This window comes from Thermobia domestica, chromosome 3 (assembly GCF_964235325.1).
Source record: "Thermobia domestica chromosome 3, izTheDome1.hap1.1, whole genome shotgun sequence".
NCBI classification, from domain to species: domain Eukaryota; kingdom Metazoa; phylum Arthropoda; class Insecta; order Zygentoma; family Lepismatidae; genus Thermobia; species Thermobia domestica.
The window spans coordinates 14,126,312-14,145,914 of record NC_137456.1 but is presented as its reverse complement, the minus strand read 5'-3'; the positions used below and the strand labels follow the sequence as shown (position 1 = coordinate 14,145,914).

General features: G+C 36.7%; 1 protein-coding gene across 1 annotated transcript in view; it reads left to right on the top strand.

The window, feature by feature from the left end:
* The first annotated feature begins 574 nt into the window (after window positions 1–574).
* The window catches only part of LOC145682419 (gamma-aminobutyric acid receptor subunit rho-3-like), a 75,417-nt gene continuing 56,388 nt past the window's right edge, over window positions 575–19,603 (top strand). Inside the window, exon 1 of the mRNA XM_081754045.1 lies at window positions 575–698. The gene's annotated coding sequence lies outside the window, so the exon portion shown is untranslated. The remainder of the gene's footprint in view (window positions 699–19,603) is intronic.

Sequence of the window (19,603 nt, the reverse complement as noted above, 5' to 3'; positions counted from 1 at the left end):
AACCCATCCACACGGTATTTGTCCACCACAAAGCCCACATGGCTGAAGCTGGTATCCACGTAGGGCCTTCATGCACTAGAGGTGAACACTGTACCACTGAACTATTGAAGAGCCTAGCTTAGTAATCAACTTGGAGTTCTTTCACTCGTATCTATAGATAACAACAAATAGCATTCCATACCATTTCCTACAGACTACCAATCTTATTAGAAGGAAATGGGAAACAAAACACTTTTTCAGTGTCTTTCTCCACATCTTCAGATGATTTAACGCCTCGTTATCTTCTATATGATTTCTCCCGTTAAATCTAGCATCATTTTCTGTTCGATTTATTGTGTTAAGAACGGAGAGAAAAAATACGAAAAGAATTATAGACTTGTTTTCAACAATGTCAAAGAAAACACATTCTGAACCTTTCACTAACAACGTGATAGCCTCTCACTCTTTTTCTGATTTCTTTCTTCTTGCAAGATATGTCTCCTATTTTCCTCTATCTTTGATTGCTTCCAAACGTTGTTGTTAGGTTTCATTTTATTTGTTCAATTTAGGGAGGAAAAAAAAAAGCCTCAATCACGCCATTCATACATGACAGAAAAACAAAACACTGTTCCTTCAGTTGTGTCGCAACGCCACCTATCAGCTGGATGGAAACGCGAGAGACGACTTGTAGGCTGCCAAAACTCGTATTTGTTTCCAAGGTAAGTTCTCTTCTCGTGAATTAACCTATATATTTTTTTTTATAAGATAATTAATCATAAAGTAAACAGGGCTAATGCAATTGTCAAGGTATTCTTTTTTACAAGGATGTGTGTAGCTCTTCTTACAACGTATAAGTCAATATAATTTGATGCATCAAGCGAAGTAATGTCTCTAGATATCAGCGTTATGCCATAGGCCTATGCGTTGAATAACCTAAACGTATTTGGGGGCAAAGGTGGTCCAGTGGTAAAGGCCTCACCTTTGGTGCTAGGATTCCCTGACCCTATTCCAGCCTATAAGAGTTTATGGTGAACAATACCATGTCCCCGGGGCCGCGATGGCTCAGTGGCAGAGCGTTCACCTCTGGTACTTGGGGTCTCGGGTTCAATGCCTGCTCCCGCCAAGTGAACTTTTTGGTGGACAAACACCGTGTGCGCGGGTTTTCTTGGGGTTCTCTCGTTTCCTTCCACTTTCTTCATTCCACCATTTCATTCGTCTCTCATCATCACCGTCTCCTTTAGCTTAACCGGCATAATCGTGGGATGTTAAACTCAAAAAATTCATTTCCATTTCAACACCATGTCCCTGCGTATTCTCAGAGTTCTCCAGTTTTTTTTCTACAATCCCTGTCACCAGTTATTCAATAGTAGTTCATGTTTACTAATCTAGTGTCTCCTATAGTCTGCAGGGCATAACCGTGGGACATAAAATCATGAATTCCATTTCGTTTCATTTAAACATACCAGTGATCAGTGGCGTATTTAGGATTTTGTTTCAGGGGGGCTATGCACATCACGGAGAAGTACGGGGCAATTGCTCACCTGAATTTTAGGACTAAATATATTTTAATCGATTGCCTACTTATATACTAGAAAAAGACCCGTGAAACTCGTATGTTGGGGGAGGATCTTCCCCCCTCCCCCCCATGAAAAGACACTCCTGCAAACAGTCGTTGAATATTTGTTTTCTAATTTCAACTTAACAGGTTTTATTTTAGAAAAAAATGGAAATATTCAGTTTTATCTGTGTACGTTTTTAGCTGAAAGAAAATGTTGGAGACAAGTTGAAGCTGAATTGTACTGATTACACTTTTAATGGCAAGAATTGCAGACTGGTAATTCCCATAACTCATGTCATATGATACACACAAAAATTTAGCAGTGAAAAATGAAATCTTTGAGTTTTACGTCCTACGGTTATGCTAAAGGAGAGGGTGATTATGAGAAATGAATGAAATGAAGAAAGTGGGAGGAAACGGGAGAATCCCGAGAAAACCCTCCAGCACAGTGTTTGTCCATCACAAAGTCCACACGGTGCGAGCTGGGATCGAACCAGAGACCCCATGCACCGGAGGTGAACGCTCTACCACTGGACCACTGTGCCCCATAAAATTCAGCAGTGAATCTAATCTTGTATTCTATTCATAGAAGAAAAAGGAAGAATCTTCTTGGCCTACCTAATTTCCCGGGCTACTTATTCCTTCCTCTTGATTTTCTTTAATTCAAACATTTATCTTTATAATTAACGATATAAACATTCCTTTGCTAAAGTAACTAAAGTCTCGTTATATTCGTGCAACTTGGTGTGGAACACCAGTTTCGCTTAACAGCTCCTCTTACATTAGTTTTGGTCAGTACATTGGTTACTGACGACGACGGTCGACTTGAATCACAACTAACAACAGTCGAAAATATGATAGGAGAAACGAAAGAAAGTAACAACTAAGAAAAAGAAACAGAAGAGTAGACTGGACGAAAGAAAGAAAAAAAAAAAAACGCAGCTCTTAAATGAAATGAAATTTGACAAATTATAATTTGTAAGCAAAGTATTATTATCTCTGAGGAATGACCATAAGAAAATGGAAAGTCAATGAAATTCTTAGAAATGGTAAGAAGGATTATTGTTGTACGTGGAATGCGAAAAAAAAAAAAAAACTTACAAATTTATTTCGGGAGATGGAGGGCTTGAGCCCGATAGGCACTGCCAGTGATCCTGTAATCCAAGAAACGAGCGAAAGTTTTTTATATATATATACACACAAGGGCGGATCTAAGGGGGGGCTACGGGGCTATAGCCCCCCCCTTGACGCTCAGGTTTACACTGGATAAAATGGGCTTCAATTCAGCTTTACACTGGAAAAAACGGCAAATTATGGTTTAGCCCCTCCCTTGATCATATCCTGGATCCGCCACTGTATATATATATATATATATATATATATATATATATATATATATATATATATATATATATATATATATATATATATAATTGGAAGGTGGGGGCATATAATTGACTATACTGAACCCCAAAAATAAGGAATGTTGGAGGACTTCAAAGACATTTTTACATCATTCTATATCAAAAGGGAGTAAGTTTCGCGAGTTTTCCCTGAATGCTTTTAAATCGAGATGGAGGGTAGAAGTAAAAGTCATGTTCTTATTCTAGGCTGATTTAAAAACCCAATGAACGGAAACATTTGGAAGCAGAAACGGATCTAGAGCGTAAAACTGGGGGGGGGGGGCAACTAGAACCCAGATTATGATTTTACTAGAAACTTTCAAAAATATATAAATTATAGCTTACATTATTTTTGTCACTCAAAAACCTGGGGAGGCCTTTTACTCCCCCGGCCCCAGGCTAGATCCACCACTGTTTGGAAGCATCAAAAAAGTATACGACAAAGTGTATCAAAATCGAATAATTCAGAGATTTTCAAACTTTTTTTTTTCTTGCGTGTCACCAATTTAGTACAGTGAAGTCAGACGCACTACTTAGGGTTTAAATATTAAATTTTAACTAAAATTGAAGGAAGGAAATATTTATAATTAATCAAATAAACCAAACATTTATAACGAAGCACATTACTAGTATAACTTACACATGAATACGTATAAACTGCCTACAATTGAAACATGTCTAACAAGAAAGACGTTTAAACATCCAAATCTTCAAAGTAAGACAATGTACGCAGTCACACACATCAGGCGCGCACTTATAATTTTTTGTTGGAACGGATCCAAATTTTGGGGGATCCAATACTACAAGCCAGTCCTAGGGATGGCCACAAAGTTCCGGTTCTCGGAGATCCGGTTTTCAGAACCGGTTCCGGACCTGGATTCGAAAACCCGGTTCCAGAACCGGATCTGAGGAACCAGGTCCAGATCTGAATCTTAGGAACTGGTTCCAGATCTGGATCTTAAAACCCGGTTCCAGAACCGGATCTTACAAACCGGTTACAGACCTGGATCCGAAAGCCCCCAAAGACCGTAAAGAAGGCACAAAGTTCACCTTAAAAAAATGCAAAGAGGACCATGTGCTTCTGCCCTCGCCGCCCAGACCCGCTTGTGCCCCCAGAAAAAAATTTTGGTCCACAAGTTTGTGTTTAGCCAAATGAGTTTGCCTGTTTAGCCAATGAGTTTGTCAGTTACCCAGTTTGTTTAGCCAAATAAGACTAGCTGCCGCTGCCTGTCGCTTCCATCATTTCATCTAGCACACTGTTCACAGCCTGCCAGCAGCTCGGGTTTAGCGTAGAGATGGTCACCGGTTCTTGGAGATCGGTTCCAGACCTGGGTCCGAATACCCGATTCCAGAACCGGATCTTGGGAACCGGTTCCAGACCTGGATATGAAGAACCGGTTCCAGACCTGGATCCGAAAAACCGGTTCCGGAACCGAATCCGTTCAGACCCGAAAACCGATTCCACTAGGAACCCAGCCAGTACGTCTATGTAGTATTGAACGGATATTAATCTGTACCCAAAAAGACGTTAAGTAATTGTTTAATACTTCTACCTATATATTCAGAAAAAAATGTAGAACTAGATTATTTTTATAAGAGAAAGCGTACAGATGAAGTGTAAGATCAAATTTTCATGCTACATCAATCATTTCCCTGTTAAACAAGTATAGTTTTGTTACGAAAGTGTACAAATGTAGGTTGAGTTAGGAGGTTTTACAGAGATGTGTACCCGGTGAACCCTCCATGGGTACCCCTCTAACACACATACACAAACTGCAATGTTACTAACATGCTTGTATTTAATTGTAAAGAATTACACTTATTTATGTGAATAAGTTTAGGCTTCTAATGTCAGGAATAATAATTCGTGAAAGTTTCAGTCTCAAGTCAAGTTCAACTACAATTCTGTTTGTATATTTATTCTTGATATATGCAAGAAAGGAGAAAGCACTTTTACACAGATAAGTAGTTGTGTAGGGTAGAAATTTAACTGTTTTATCAGCTATAGCAGGATATTCCTTTTTCTTTTTGATCCAGCAATTGGAGAGATTTATTTTACGAAAGATACGCTCTAGTCCACGTATCATTTCAACCAGTTCCTGCTTTTCTTTTTTCGACAAAGTTTAAGGCAGGGATGCAAATAACCACTCCCCCAGGGCAAGTGATTAATCCGTGCGGGCGAGTTTTTAATATCACGATACTATCTGAACCTGCTCTGTCTACTCAGCGCATCGTTCTGTTATGACCATGAATCTCCTTCCTACTGTGCATGTCTCACTTACACAAGTAAAGGATAGGAGACTCACAGTTATGTATAGATGTGCTATACAGCTGCTATGTATAGATGTTGGAGTGAGTTTGTAGGTTTGTAGAAGTAACACGATATCAAGTAGAAATATTTTTTCTAATAAACCCATATCCGTCGAAGTACGCCTCATTGCGTCTCTTGAGGCCTTTGAAGTTGCCAGCATGCAATAGGTTTTGCAATTCCGATTTAAGCAAAGTGCCTGCAATGTCCGTCAACCCGACATACTCAACTTTTCTACTGGTTGTCCCACACCATAGTTTTGACCTGCAACAATGTTAATCTTATGGACTCTAAACGGCCCCTAAAATGTTCAATAGAACAATAACGACACTGTTTTTGAAAATTTGAATGAGAACTGGACAATCTACACAAAATTTCGAATCGACCAGTGAAAACGGCACATTTCTAGCACTTGTGGTTTTCGAGATTTCATTATCGGAAGGATTGCGGATAAACATATAAACGTAGCATTTTAATGTATAGACTAGCTGAACCTGCGCTCTCTACACAGCACATCATTCATATATGAGCATGAATCTCCTTGTGCTTTCTCACATCTGTACATGCTCCTTTACAGACACAAATGAAAGACGTTTTGATAAAAATTGGCAAGAGATACCATAAAGGGGAGATATTTTCGATTACTTTTCCAATATCTCGCACCGTATGCAAGATTTGAGCCTATTTCCGGTTGGAGTTTTTAATTCATGTGTGATCAGTGTTTTCTTTCTTATTGCATGCAGTACGTAATAAGCAAATACATTACACACACAATTAATTATAATATCAGTCATATATCATGTTTATTGGGACAAACACTCCAAACAATAAAGATTCAACTTAGATGGGAGAAATGGTTATCCTTCGTTTTTCATTGTAATTTGGCCATGAAACAAACGCCTGAGAGCCATGCAACCCCCTATACAATTATGTGGTGTTGGAATGTATAATGCGTAGGATAAGATACTTTAGTTTTTTCTAATTTCAACACTTCCAGTGTACCCGTAAAAATGTAATAAAGAAATAATGGTCATGTTTTTTTTAATATTAATTAGAACTGGACAATCTACATAAAATTTGCAATCGATCAGTGAAAACGTCATCTTTTTAGAGCCTGTCCATTTTTGAAACCGTTTGATATTTTGTTCGGTCATTTGCTATTTTGATATTTTTATATTTCACTAGCTGAACCTGAGCTGCCTACTCAGCGCATCGTTCTGTTATGACCATGAATCTCCTTCCTACTGTGCATGTCTCACTTACACAAGTAAAGGATAGGAGACTCACAGTTATGTATAGATGTGCTATACAGCTGCTATGTATAGATGTTGGAGTGAGTTTGTAGGTTTGTAGAAGTAACACGATATCAAGTAGAAATATTTTTTCTAATAAACCCATATCCGTCGAAGTACGCCTCATTGCGTCTCTTGAGGCCTTTTGAAGTTATATGAAGTTTGAACATGCGATGGGTTTTGCCATTCATTTAAGCAAAGCGCCTGCAATGTTTGACAACCCGCCGTACGTAACTTCTCTACTGGTTGCCTAGCACAGTATGTAATTTCTGCCTGCAACAATGTTAAGCTTATGAGCTCAAAACGGTTCTTAAAATGTTGAATAGAACAATAACGACACGTTTTTTGAAAATTTGAATGAGAACTGGACAATCTACACAAAATTTGGACTCGACCAGTGAAAACGGCACGTTTCTAGCACTTGTGGTTTTCGAGTTCTCATTGTCGAAAGGATTGGAGACAAACATATAAACCAGCCGTGTGCCTAACAGAGCCCCGCACGGGCCGGGCGCGCCCGGTTCGGCCCGGTGCCCGGCCCGGTCCGACCCAACCCGGCCCGACCCGTTTCAAGTAATATCAAACTGGACCGGGCCCTAACCGGGCCGGGCACATTTCGGGCCGAGCCGGGCCGGCCCGGCTCGGCCCGATACTCTGAAAGACGGTTCGGAAACTAATGTTGTCAGCCTATTTGTTTTCTTAATGTCCTCCACTACCTCTATTTTTGCCGTGTTTGTACGGTCTTACTGTCAGCCTATGTTAATCGTAATGTGTTTGGGAAACTGACTCTTTATTCAAGACTAGTTATTATGGCCGGTCTGCGTAGAATATGAACCGATGCTTGATCTACGAGGGAGAATAGTGGCTCAATAGAAAAAACACTCACATCTGGTGCTAGAGGTCGTCGGATCAATCCCTGCTCATGCTATGTGAGCTTTGTTGTGGACAAACATCGTGTGCATGGGAGTTTCTGGGGTGGTCCCGCTTCCTCCCACTGTTTTCTTTCCACCAATTCATCCCATCATATCCATTCAGCCTGAGCCGCAGTTACCTAAAGAACGTATGGTAAAGTCAAGTACTTGACCTAGTAAGTAGAATTTGGTACGCTACCATTGGACCACGGAGGGCAAAACCATAAACTGGCGTACTCATAAGATCAGTGCAATTTGTAGTAATGTTCAATTAGCAAGGCAAATATCGAATGGTGTTACATGTTCATGTATTGTTTATAGTATGATGCTACAAATATAACAAAATATAATGATCAAATAAATCACCAAATCGCCAGGGTCGATTAGGTGTTTCTGGAACGGTGGCTTAGTGGTTGAGCGTTCACCTCTGGTGTATGGGGTCCCTGGTTTGATCCGAGCTCTCGCCAAGTGAACTTTGTGGTGGACAAACACCGTGTGGGGGGTTCGCGGCGTTCTCCTGTTTCCTTCCACTTTATTTACTCCACTATTTCATTTATTTCTCACCATCGCCTCCTTTAGGCTAGTTGGCATAACTTGGAACCACCTACCAAGAAGAATAAACTAATGGATTGGGAAGATAGACATTCAGTCTCTGGTGAATTTGATGATGAAGTAGACATCTACCTCAACATATCATCATGTGTAAGAGAACTAGATATACTGCAGTGGTGGAAGCAACAAGAACAAACATTACCAAAATTGTGTAAATTAACGCGTCAGTATCTCGTCATCCCTGCTTCTAGTGCGTCTACTGAAAGAGATTTTAGTACTCAGGAACGGAGAAATGCTCTAAAGCCTGAAACTGTTGAATCTGTTTCCGTGCTATTCGATGCGTACAAGGACATAGAGTAAAGCGATGTTCATTTTGCACTATTGGTTTCTTAGGAAACTTTATTTTTTCATTTTCTTAATATCAACTATCCCTTCTATTATATGTGATGTTAAGAGTAGAGATGCAAGGGATCGGAAAAAAACCGGCTTTTTTGAAAAAAAAACTCGGTTTTTTCTGCTTCGCTTTTTTGCTTGGGAAATTTTGGGCTTTTTTGAAAATTCTGCTTTAAATTGATAAACCAGATTTTGTTTCGCTTCTCTACAACACAAAAAGTCATTTAATTAGTAGTGGTTGATGCCGATGATAATATAAAACCTCAAAAATAAACCATGAATTTCGAAAAGATATTTCAAACAGTTTTACTTCTCAACATATTTACATTATGAATTCCAAAGCATTAACCAATGTATATAACAAGATTTTTTTTTAACCTCCTACATACAAAAGTAAGCAGGGTTGGCAAGAACCATGGTTGTTTTTGAAAATGCCAAAAACCCATTTTTGGGGGGGAGTTTAAACTAGGCTTTTTTGGTTTAAACCAGGTTTATTGGGTTTAGATATTTTGCTTTATGTATTTATATTACATATTGACAGAAATAAGTTTGTTTCGCCTTGGTGTTATTATGCAACAACGGGGTTATGCTGGAAGAGGTCACATAAGCTTAAAGAAGTCCGGTCAGTAAATTTCTTAAATTGAGAAACTCCCGCCCTAACCATCGGGAAAATCCCGTCATTACTCTAAATCCTGTTATTGCTTTGCATGTAAAATTTAAAGGTCAACATATCATAATCAGTACGCTAAAACTGAGGTATTAAATTACAAATTTAGTACGTACATATCATTGAAAGTACAATCCAAGCTAATGTTGGAAGCTACGTAGGCAATCGATAAATTTTGCCAATCTATATCAGTATATTGAAACAACCTTGGCTTCTTTATAAAACAACAGGCATTCAGGCATGCAGAAATATACAATTTAGTTTCGTTTCGTATGTTCAGGCTTAACATCCTTACGTAATATCGAGGTTATCAAGGAGAAGACTTTCGCTTAAAGTTACATCCGAACCGCTACTTTGTTTACGCATGAAAGAAGGGTTGTGGTTCGACCGAGAATTGAACATGGGACACCTTGATTAAAAGGTGAAAAGGAAATAAAACTAATGCAGATGGTTTGATGTATGGAAACGTCACCATGAAGTTCACACGATTCGCATTTTTCGTTCTTTTTTATTTTTTTCTTTTTAAATCAGTTGTTTATTCAAAAAAAAAAAAAAAAGAAAAAAAAGAAAAACAGCTGGTGTAAACCAGCCAACCCTAAAAGTAAATACTTCTTTTAAAAAAAACACTCAAATAAGTAGCAAAATTCTATGTAGTATTTTTACTTCAAAATATTCCATACCCTCTTTTTGGAACAAAATAAAATTAAAATAAAACATAAGAGAAATACTTAGATTTACATGATACACTTAAAGGCTGCACATCTAGAGCTTTTGGTTTTGTATATTCTTGAAATTCTACAGTTATATAAGCACCATCACGGTTTACTCAGTCCTCAGGTTTTCTATATTTTTAACAAGAGGGATTCAACATATGAAGGGTGTGAGGTAAGAACATGGTAACCCACAATTTTACTATTTTAAGAAATTAGAAATTTTCTGCTACACAATCCATTTTGAAAGTCGGAAAGCTGATTTTTCACATAAGACTATACATGAGGAATTAAACGAAGCGGTATCCGTTGCTGTCTATCTGATGCTGCGTAACTCAGCAATTCAAAATTTTTTTAGTTACCATGTTCTTGGCTCACACCCTTCATATTATTATGAAACTCTCCCCACCCCACCAACACCCCCCCCCCAAAAAAAGGACTACGGAATATATTTAAGTTAAGATAAATACAACTGCACAACAAACATGACTGAGTGGCGCTTTTGCACTTCTATCGGGAAGTCCGGATTCAATTCAGCATTCGACCATTCTGACAAAACTTTTCTTCATTCCATCTATGAAATAGAAATAGTGCGTGTACTGTGAGTTGGCCGACTTCATTTCTTATTGTTTTTAAATCGTTATTATTACTAATTACCAGCAGTGACGGTTTTGCGAAGGTTAGGGGGGGCGGTCTTTCGGACTGAAGCCTGTTCCCCAAAATTACGGAATGTCTAAAACAAACGAAATATATATTAATTATGCCTTTACTCATAAACTTTAAGCTCCCGTCAAATAAAAATTACGAATGTTTAGAAAAACTAAACATTAGTAAGAAAAAAACCTCCCAAAATACTTTTCTAAATCCGCCACTGATTCTCAGTATAAAATGATCTTCAAGGTTGTATCCGGAAGATTATCGCTAAATATATAAACGAAACGAAATACAGTATTAGTTATGCCTGTACTCATAAACTTCAAGCTCCTCCCAAATAAAATTAAGACATTTTAGAAAATGAAACAATCAGAGAAACCCGTCCCAAAGTACGTTTCTAAATCCGCTACTGATTGTATAAATTAGTATTCAAGGTTGTATCCGGAAAATCATTGCTAAATCGTTGCACATCTACAGTATAACAGAAATGTGGAAGTACGGTTAGACGGATAAATTGAAAAACGTACGCTTTGACGGATATAGAGAAAAACGTAAGTTTCTTTTGCGCTAGAAACTAGAGTACTAAGCTCTTAGAAATGAAACACAGACGACAAACTGAAATGATCCCGAGAAGAAAAAAATGTCGATAACTCAAAAGTTAAAATAAAGTTAAATGCCCTCTAAAATTGAGCTCAAATACATATTCTTCATGTTAGCTTTAATTCATAAAACATGTGCTCCATCCATCTTGATGGTGAATTTTAGAGCGAAATATGGCATTCAGGTCATGGAATTCTTATCTAACTATAGAATATACTATAAGAAAGCTATTTAGATAGAAAAATCATGAAAATGAAAAAAGCCAAAATTTCCAAAATTCTCGTTTTTTTCCCAAAAAAGCCGGCTTTTTATGTGAAAAAAACCATCGATTCAAAAAAGCCGGCTTTTTTGCATCTCTAGTTAAGAGGCATTTTTGATAGCTGATATCTATACATTTTTCATTCAGGGGACTTTTGAGGTATTTTTTGATCAACAATGATATGTGTGGATTTTGTTTCGATTTACTGCCTCGCATTCCGTCATATAGCTCTGTTATTTACTTGTTACGCACCGTTCCAGGAACACTTCATCGATCTTGGGGTCTGGGTGATTTATTTGATCATTGTTTTTTGTTATTATTATTGTAGCATCGAATTATAAAGAATACAGGAACATGTAATATGATTTGGAATCTGCCGTGCTAATTGAACATTACTAGAAATTACGCTAATCTTATGAACATGCCAGTTCATGGTTTCGGTCTCCGTGGTCTAATGGTAGCGGAACAAATTCTAATTAGTAGGTCAAGGACTTGACTTTCTCATATGTTCTTTAGGCAATTACGGCTCAAGACGTATGGATGATGATGGATGAATTGGTGGAATGAAGACAGTGGACGAAAACGGGCTAATCCAAAAACTCCCACGCTCACGATGTTTGTCCACCACAAAGCTCACATAACACGAGAAGGGATCGATCCGACGACCTCTAGCACCAGATGTGAATGCATTCTACTGGCCAGACTACGCAGACTGGCCATAATAACTAGTATTTCTTTGATTTTTTCTGTACTTAGATTGTAAAGTATGTACCACCAGACATGTCAACTCTGACGCTCGTAGCAGTTGTAGTAGTAGAAGTAATAATAATAATAATAATAATAATAATAATAATAATAATAATAATAGTAGCAGTAGTAGTAGTAATAAGAGTAGTAAAAGTACAGTACTTTACAGTCTTGAATAAAGAGTTAATTTCCGAAACACCAGTGGCGGCGGTTGGACGTTAAAAGTGAGGGAGCAAGACATTATCTGAATATTTGTATATAACTGTTAGTTTTCCTGGTTGTTTCTAACATTTTGTTTGACGAAAGGTTGTATAACTAATAGGATACTATATTTTCAGTTAAAATACCGTATATCGTATTTCATATTTTATTAAGTAACTTGACAAGAGCAACGCAAGTAGATACTAGCCCTTTGTACTCTTAAACAACGAAAGTGTAAGAAAAGATTTGATTCCTTGCTCATGAACATCTTAAAATTCTGTCTGGAAAATTGTGTGATCAGATTATTTAATAAATTTGCAAAACAAATAAATAGAAAGGATAATATTAATAATAGTAATGAATAATGATGCTTGTTTTGCAAAAGTTATATTGAAACTGAGGATTAATGAAAAACTTAATATTTAATTCCACACATGCTATTAAATGTATGTTATTACTCTTAGAAAATGAAAGGCAGTAAATACTACAAGCATATGCTACGACATTTAAAGAAATATTTGCTTTTGCAACTCCTTGAAATATGTTCGTTGCCATTAGGTGCAGTTTTCACTTTCTTGGAACACATCAAAACACAACAATACTTAGAATCAGTGGCGTATTTAGGGGGGGGGCTTCCGGGCTGAAGCCCCCCCGAAATCTTACTTACTATAGTAAAGTATATTAAATATCTTGCAGAATTTTCACATTTTCAGGCAAAGCCCCCCCCCCGAAAGTTAGCAAAGCCCTCCCCGAAACAAAATCGTAAATACGCCACTGCTTAGAATCAATCCACACTTCAGTTATACAAAATAAACTTAAAACCTAGAATTATGTTCAATTTACTAAATTTTATTGTATATACACTCGTACATCCTTAAACACAACACTTCACTCGTATATTACACTACAAAACAATGGAAAAGGTAGAAGTTGTTTCTTATCACGCTCTTTTTAATCGATATTCCTTACTTTAGAAAGAAGAAAAGACATTTTAGGAACTGTCAATTTTTGTGCAATTAAAGAATAACTTGTGAAATAGGCCCTACTTTTTTGCATAATGTTCTTTCGATTAGCTTCAAAGCGGCTCACTAACATATCGAGCCCTTGTAAGAAGAAATGAAAGTATGCTGAAATTGTGCTCCAATAGGTTATTTTTTGGGGTTATTTTCTGTGGCGATTAAAACGCAATTACTGTAGCTTTCTTTACTCCACGGGAAGACAACCAATACGTAGTCACGCAACAGCAAATATTATATGGCAGCATTTTTTCCTATTAACCAGTAACACATACAAAATCGTTACATTTCCAAATGAAACTATATACATTAATTGGTTACTTCAAAAAAGTGTGGGGGCAGCTGCCCCCCTTTGCCCCCCCCCCATGCCAATCACATTACGATTAACACAGGCTGCCAACATTAGTTTCCGATCCGTCTTTCACAGTGTTCAGGCCGAGTCGGGCCGGCCCGTTTCGGCCGGAAATGTGCCCGGCCCGGTTAGAGCCCGACTCGAGATTCGGGCCGGGCCGGGTCGAGCAGGGCACAGAATTCAGATCCATTCGGGTCGGGCCGGGCCGTCTTCGGGCCTGGGTTTGCAGGGCTCTGGTGCCTAACCCTGTTTTCCGGCCCGCTGGTCAGTTGTTGCAAACAATAATTATCATAATTTTTCGTTTTTACAAAACATGTTAAGATTAAACTGGAAATTTTCCATCGATCACACAGTGCGAAATGTGGTAACGCCCTGAAGACAAGCACTTGGCAAGCGCAGGTACTTGGGGGAAATTTCCCTCGGTATAAGGATTGCTAGATGTACCGACAAAGTTCTAAATACATTATTCTGCTCCTCTTTAGTGAGTAAATATTTTGGTTACCAGTATAACAGTTGTTTTGTGTTATTGTGACGTAAATTACGATGAACATGTTCCATCATTTAATACTATACTATTCAATTGTCGTAAAAATGATATATCTACAATGAGGCCCAGCGACGCCATTTAGTGCTCTGTGATTGGCCCGCCTACTATTCCAAGTTGCACACCCCTGATATAAACCTAGCCTTTAATATATAGATTATTTATTTCAAAGGTAAGTAAATGATATCTATCGTGGGATATGGTATAGTAGCTTTTTTCTTGGGCTAGTAAAATATTGCTTATTTGCATCCCTGGTTTAAGGCAACGTTTCCGTCACATATCTGTAGCTTTTTTTAAAATCCAACGTTCTAAGCTCAAATCTTCTGTGAAATAACACCTGAACTCGTCTATCAGTGTTGGTAATGCTTCCGAATCTCAGGAACTGTATCAGACTTTAGCTGAACGTTGTTTTTCTGAATAAATCTTTCAAGAAAACATTAAGGTTGGTTTAAAGGGACAAGTTTTGTCAATAGATGGCAGTACAATCTTCGTATCTTTTCCATGTATTTTTTACCTTTCACGAAAATTCACAATTTCCGTTACATATTTCAACCTACAGACTTCAAATTTCTAGAAATGTAACTTCATAATCTATCAGAGGCAATAATCCGTGCCGATTTTTTTATTTAGAATTTTCTTCATTGTTAAATGGCTTGATTGTTGGAATGGATATCCAAATCTTTAACAATGGAACCGTTTGAACAATGAAGAAAATTCTAAATAAAATATCGGCACGGATTGTTCCCTTTAAAAGGTGATGAAGTTCCTTTTCTAAAAATTTGAAGCCTCTACGTTGAAATTTGTAAAAGAAATTGTAAATTTTCGTGAAAGGTAAAAAATACATGGGAGAGATACGAAGATTGTAGTGACATCTATCAGCAAAACTTGTCCCTTTACACTAGGTTAAAATTTCATTCTTGAAGATATATTTCATTGCAAGTTCAATTTTTCCCCCCAAGCTTGGATTTTATCATGCACTGAGAACAGAGTAATGTTTACCAATTGGAAACTTTTGTTTAATTCATTAATTCTACTTAATACGTCAGGAAGGTAGGCAGTTGAATCCTTATTAAGTTTACGTTGAACTATAATAAAAGAATACTCTTTCAAATAAATATTGAGGTATCTATCTATTTCATAAAGGTCTGGCCCCTGACTTCGCGATGTTGCCCTGACGTTCACTCAAAACTGTATCGCATTGTCGTACCGTACCTCGTTGGAATTGCTGGATTGTTGTCTTTTTAATACTTAAGACATACAAATTTTCTTTGTACTGTGTAGTGAGAAAAAATAGAAATTATAAAAAGGTGCGTATTTTTATCATGCTTTTTAGAAAGATTAATGTTTGCACGACTATATATCGGAAACGAGATCACGTGAAATAATTTCCTGTGCTCGATATGTAGGTGCATCTATTAGCTGTAAGTTCTGAAAATTTCATTACTCAACACGTAGTAATTTTCTTGTTATTCTGTAAAAATTAAAACATCATTGTCTCTGAATTGCTGCGGCGTATTATCAATCAAAAAAAAAAAAAAAAAAACTTTTGGAAAGATCTTAAAGTAACTTTTTCAACCAAACTGTTTCGATTCGTTTATGATTCTTTTCTCCTCTGTGCCCTTAAGTATCGCAGTTTATACGGAGTGCCACGCTGCAACATTTTCCTGGCGCGTGAATACTCTCAGGCCGACGGGTATTTAAATTTGTCACGCACACTGTCCATCACTTTGCAGAGCTACTTGTAAAATTTCATATCTCCAAAGATTTTAAACCAATTTCTCAGAAATTAATAGGGTTTAATACCGTAAACGTACCAATTGTTTAAAATTAGAAAAACGAACTGTTTATCTTGTTTGGATTTGCATGTGATGGTCCTCGAAAATTTGTTGCTTTTTGTCAGTTTTTTTCAATTACTGTACGCAGTACAAAATACACTTTTACCAAAACAAATACACTCACAAAATTTATTATATGATACAATTTTAGTTGATATGTAATATTGAGTTTACACTTCATAGAAAATATATTTTCAGACTTAAGGGTGCCAGTACTTCTCTTTAGTATTGTACATTTCGAAGCACTTTCCCACGCAAAGTCCAACTTCATACATCAGACGATAAACGCTAATATTTTATTAAAAACTTCCTTTCACTGTGCGGATGTTAAGCACTTTGTATTTCCTTTGTCCTACTCTATTAGAATTTGTGGATATTGGGAGAACTCTCTATGGGTAATGGTCCCTTGCTACCAGTCTTCCACCGGGTGAAGATTGGGATGGTCCCTTACTTCAATGCCTGCTGAATGAAGCAGTTTTTTTCTGTTACGTTCGTATAAAAAGTGTGAAGTGCGATATACCGGTATTTTCCTGTTTTCTTCCTGTACAGTATGTGAGCATTGACATGTAATAAGTCAAACAGCAGAAAAAACAGTTTCTTCCACCATTTGACAGACATACTAATAGCTCTTGCGTAGTTGATTTGTAAAAATCGTGTAAAGCTGGCTTCTGTACAAGGCACATGTGAATAATTAGTGTAAATTTTTTGTTGTTTTCAATTGAAGTAATATGTTTTTACTTAGGAAACAGAGACTTTTGCTTTAGTAATTTTTGTCTCAATCTGCTGTTTTCGTATTAATTCATTTCTTTTTCTACTATTCCCGGCGGAAACTAATGTTGTGTAGATTCTACGTTAATCAGTCGGTCCACGTCTCATATAGCCTTGCTGCTGAACGGGACGTTAAACTCAAAACTCAACAACTTTCTTTACTTTAAAACCTCAACGGTAAAAATATCTGAAACACTTTATATGGGGAATACTCTGTAGATAGCCCAGCATTTTAAACAATTCCCGAGACACGACTAAATACGGGTGTTTGCATTTACTTCAATTTTATCGCTTCAAACTACATCAGAATCTGCCTTCTAACAGAAACGACGCTTTTTTTCTTTCCCGACACAACCTCAGGTTCACTTGAAATAGAGTCACTATCTTGTTCACTCCCGGATACGCCACTGAGCACAGAATAATCCATGTCATTACTTTCTAGCTCATAATCATTTGAGTTGGAGTCATTCATTAATTCTGCAATTTCATCATCGCTCAAAATTTTGCCTCTTCTTTCTGTAATACCACTGCTCGTAGAAGAAATACGTATTCATATTTTTTCAATAAAAAAGCACGAGAAATACTCAGGAAAATATAAATGCATGTTCGCCCGTCTCACTGCAATGAACACATATGATGTAAGTGCGTAAGTTTTTGAGGAGTAAATTGCTTTTCACAACTTACAGTTAATGGATGTATCCACATATCGTGCACAGGAAAGTATTTCACGTGATCTCCTTTCTGAGATATAGTCCTATAAACATTGATTTACCAAAAAAAATACTATAAAATACGCACTTTTTCATTAATTCTTATTTTTTTTCTCACTACACAGTAGAAAGAAAATTTGAATGTTTTAAGTATTGAAAAGACAACACTCCAGCAATTCCAACGAAGTACGACAATGCAATATAAGTTTTGAGTGAATGTCAGGACAGCACTGCGAAGCCAAAGGCCTACCATTATGAAATGGATTTGGTTATTCACGGTTTCACTCTACACTATGACTGAACAAAATTACCTGAGTAATTCTTGAGAAAACCTTCTGAGCAAAACCATTCTCATAGCTTCATTCTGAACAAATAAATTATATGTTGTCAGATTATTAATGAAATTATATATATATATATATATATATATATATATATATATATATATATATATATATATATATATATATATATATATATATATATATATATATATATATATTAATGAAATATAAAAGAAAATAATCTAGTCAGCTTTAAAGAAATCATGTGAAAAGTACTCACCGACATGAATAAACTACCACTAGTAGATTTTTCCCAGAAATTTGACACATCGTCGCATGAGAACCAGAGGAACGTAACTCCAAAAATGCGGTTTTCGTGTTTTTCATGTTTGGACATTTGAAAGCCTCGTTTGGTGTAAATAGAACGTAACGCCATCTGTTCTCCTTGTCGATCATCTGTTGTAATGTAGCTCAATTACCATCTTATTAAAAACACATCTCTCTCTAAGAAAATAATATTTTTGTCCTCTCTCCTGTGAACCTACGAAAATGGAGTTACGTTCCTCTGGTTCTCATGCGACGATATCATAGTATAGATTTGTTAATGCAATACAGGTATTTGATGTATAAGAAAATCTCATTTAAAAAAATCACCTTTCACCAAATTACCCTTATTTTGAGGTAACAAGAAAATTCGAGACACTATATTAGAGAATTTTAAGTCTACAATTTGGTACCGATTCTTTGAATGATATGATTTCTAGGCGAGTGATCACGTTAAGTTAGGACGGACAAACGAATATTGAAAATCACTTCTTAGGTATACAGGAATGTAAATTCGTTGAAATCTAGAATCCGATTTTTTTTTTATTGGGTCACGATAATCACACTTTCTTCTCTCCTGCTTCACACGAATTTTCGCCCAAGCCATTTTATTTTACGTCACAGTAACTTACGTAAACAAGAATCTGCGAACTGATGGGGGTTTGGAATAATAATTGTTAGTGAAAATGAAATGAAATCTCTCTTTTTAACGTCTCATGATTATTCCTGTTAGGCTAAGTGGGAGGAAACGGAAGTACTCTGAGGAAACCCACGGACACGATGTTGTCTACTACAAACTTACTGCACCAGAGGTCGAACCAGGAACCCCGCGCACCAGAGCTAAGCTTTTTACCATTGAACCACGGTGTCTCCATGAACGATAATAATAATAATAATAATAATAATAATAATAATAATAATAATAATAATAATAATACAATAACAATTTCCAAAAAAAAAAAATCTTCTGAATTCGTATGCATGCGAAATTTAAGATTGGTTTAAAGGAACAAGTTTTGCCGATAGATGGCACTACAGTCTTCGTATCTCTCCCATGTATTTTTTATCTTTTACGAAAATTCACAATTTCTTTTACAAATTTCAATGTAGAGACTTCAAATTTTTAGGAAAGGAACTTCATAATCTATCGAAGGCAATAATCCGTGCCGATTTTTTTATTTAGAATTTTGTTCATTGTTGAAATTGCTTGATTGTTGAAATGGTTATCTAAATCTTTAACAATGGAACTGTTTCAACAATAAAGAAAATTCTAAATAAAAAATCGACACGGATTATTCCCTTTAATAGGTTATGAAGTTCCTTCTCTAAAAATTTCAACTTTCTAGGTTGAAATTTGTAAAAGGAAATTGTAAATTTTCGCGAAAGGTAAAAAATACATGGGAGAGATACGAAGATTGTAGTGACATCTATCGGCAAAACTTGTACCTTTACACTAACCTTAATATGTTCACAGCGTCCGTTAGTTCCCACGTTTCTGAGAAAATCCGCCCCCCAAGGAAAAAAAAAGAAAAACAGGAG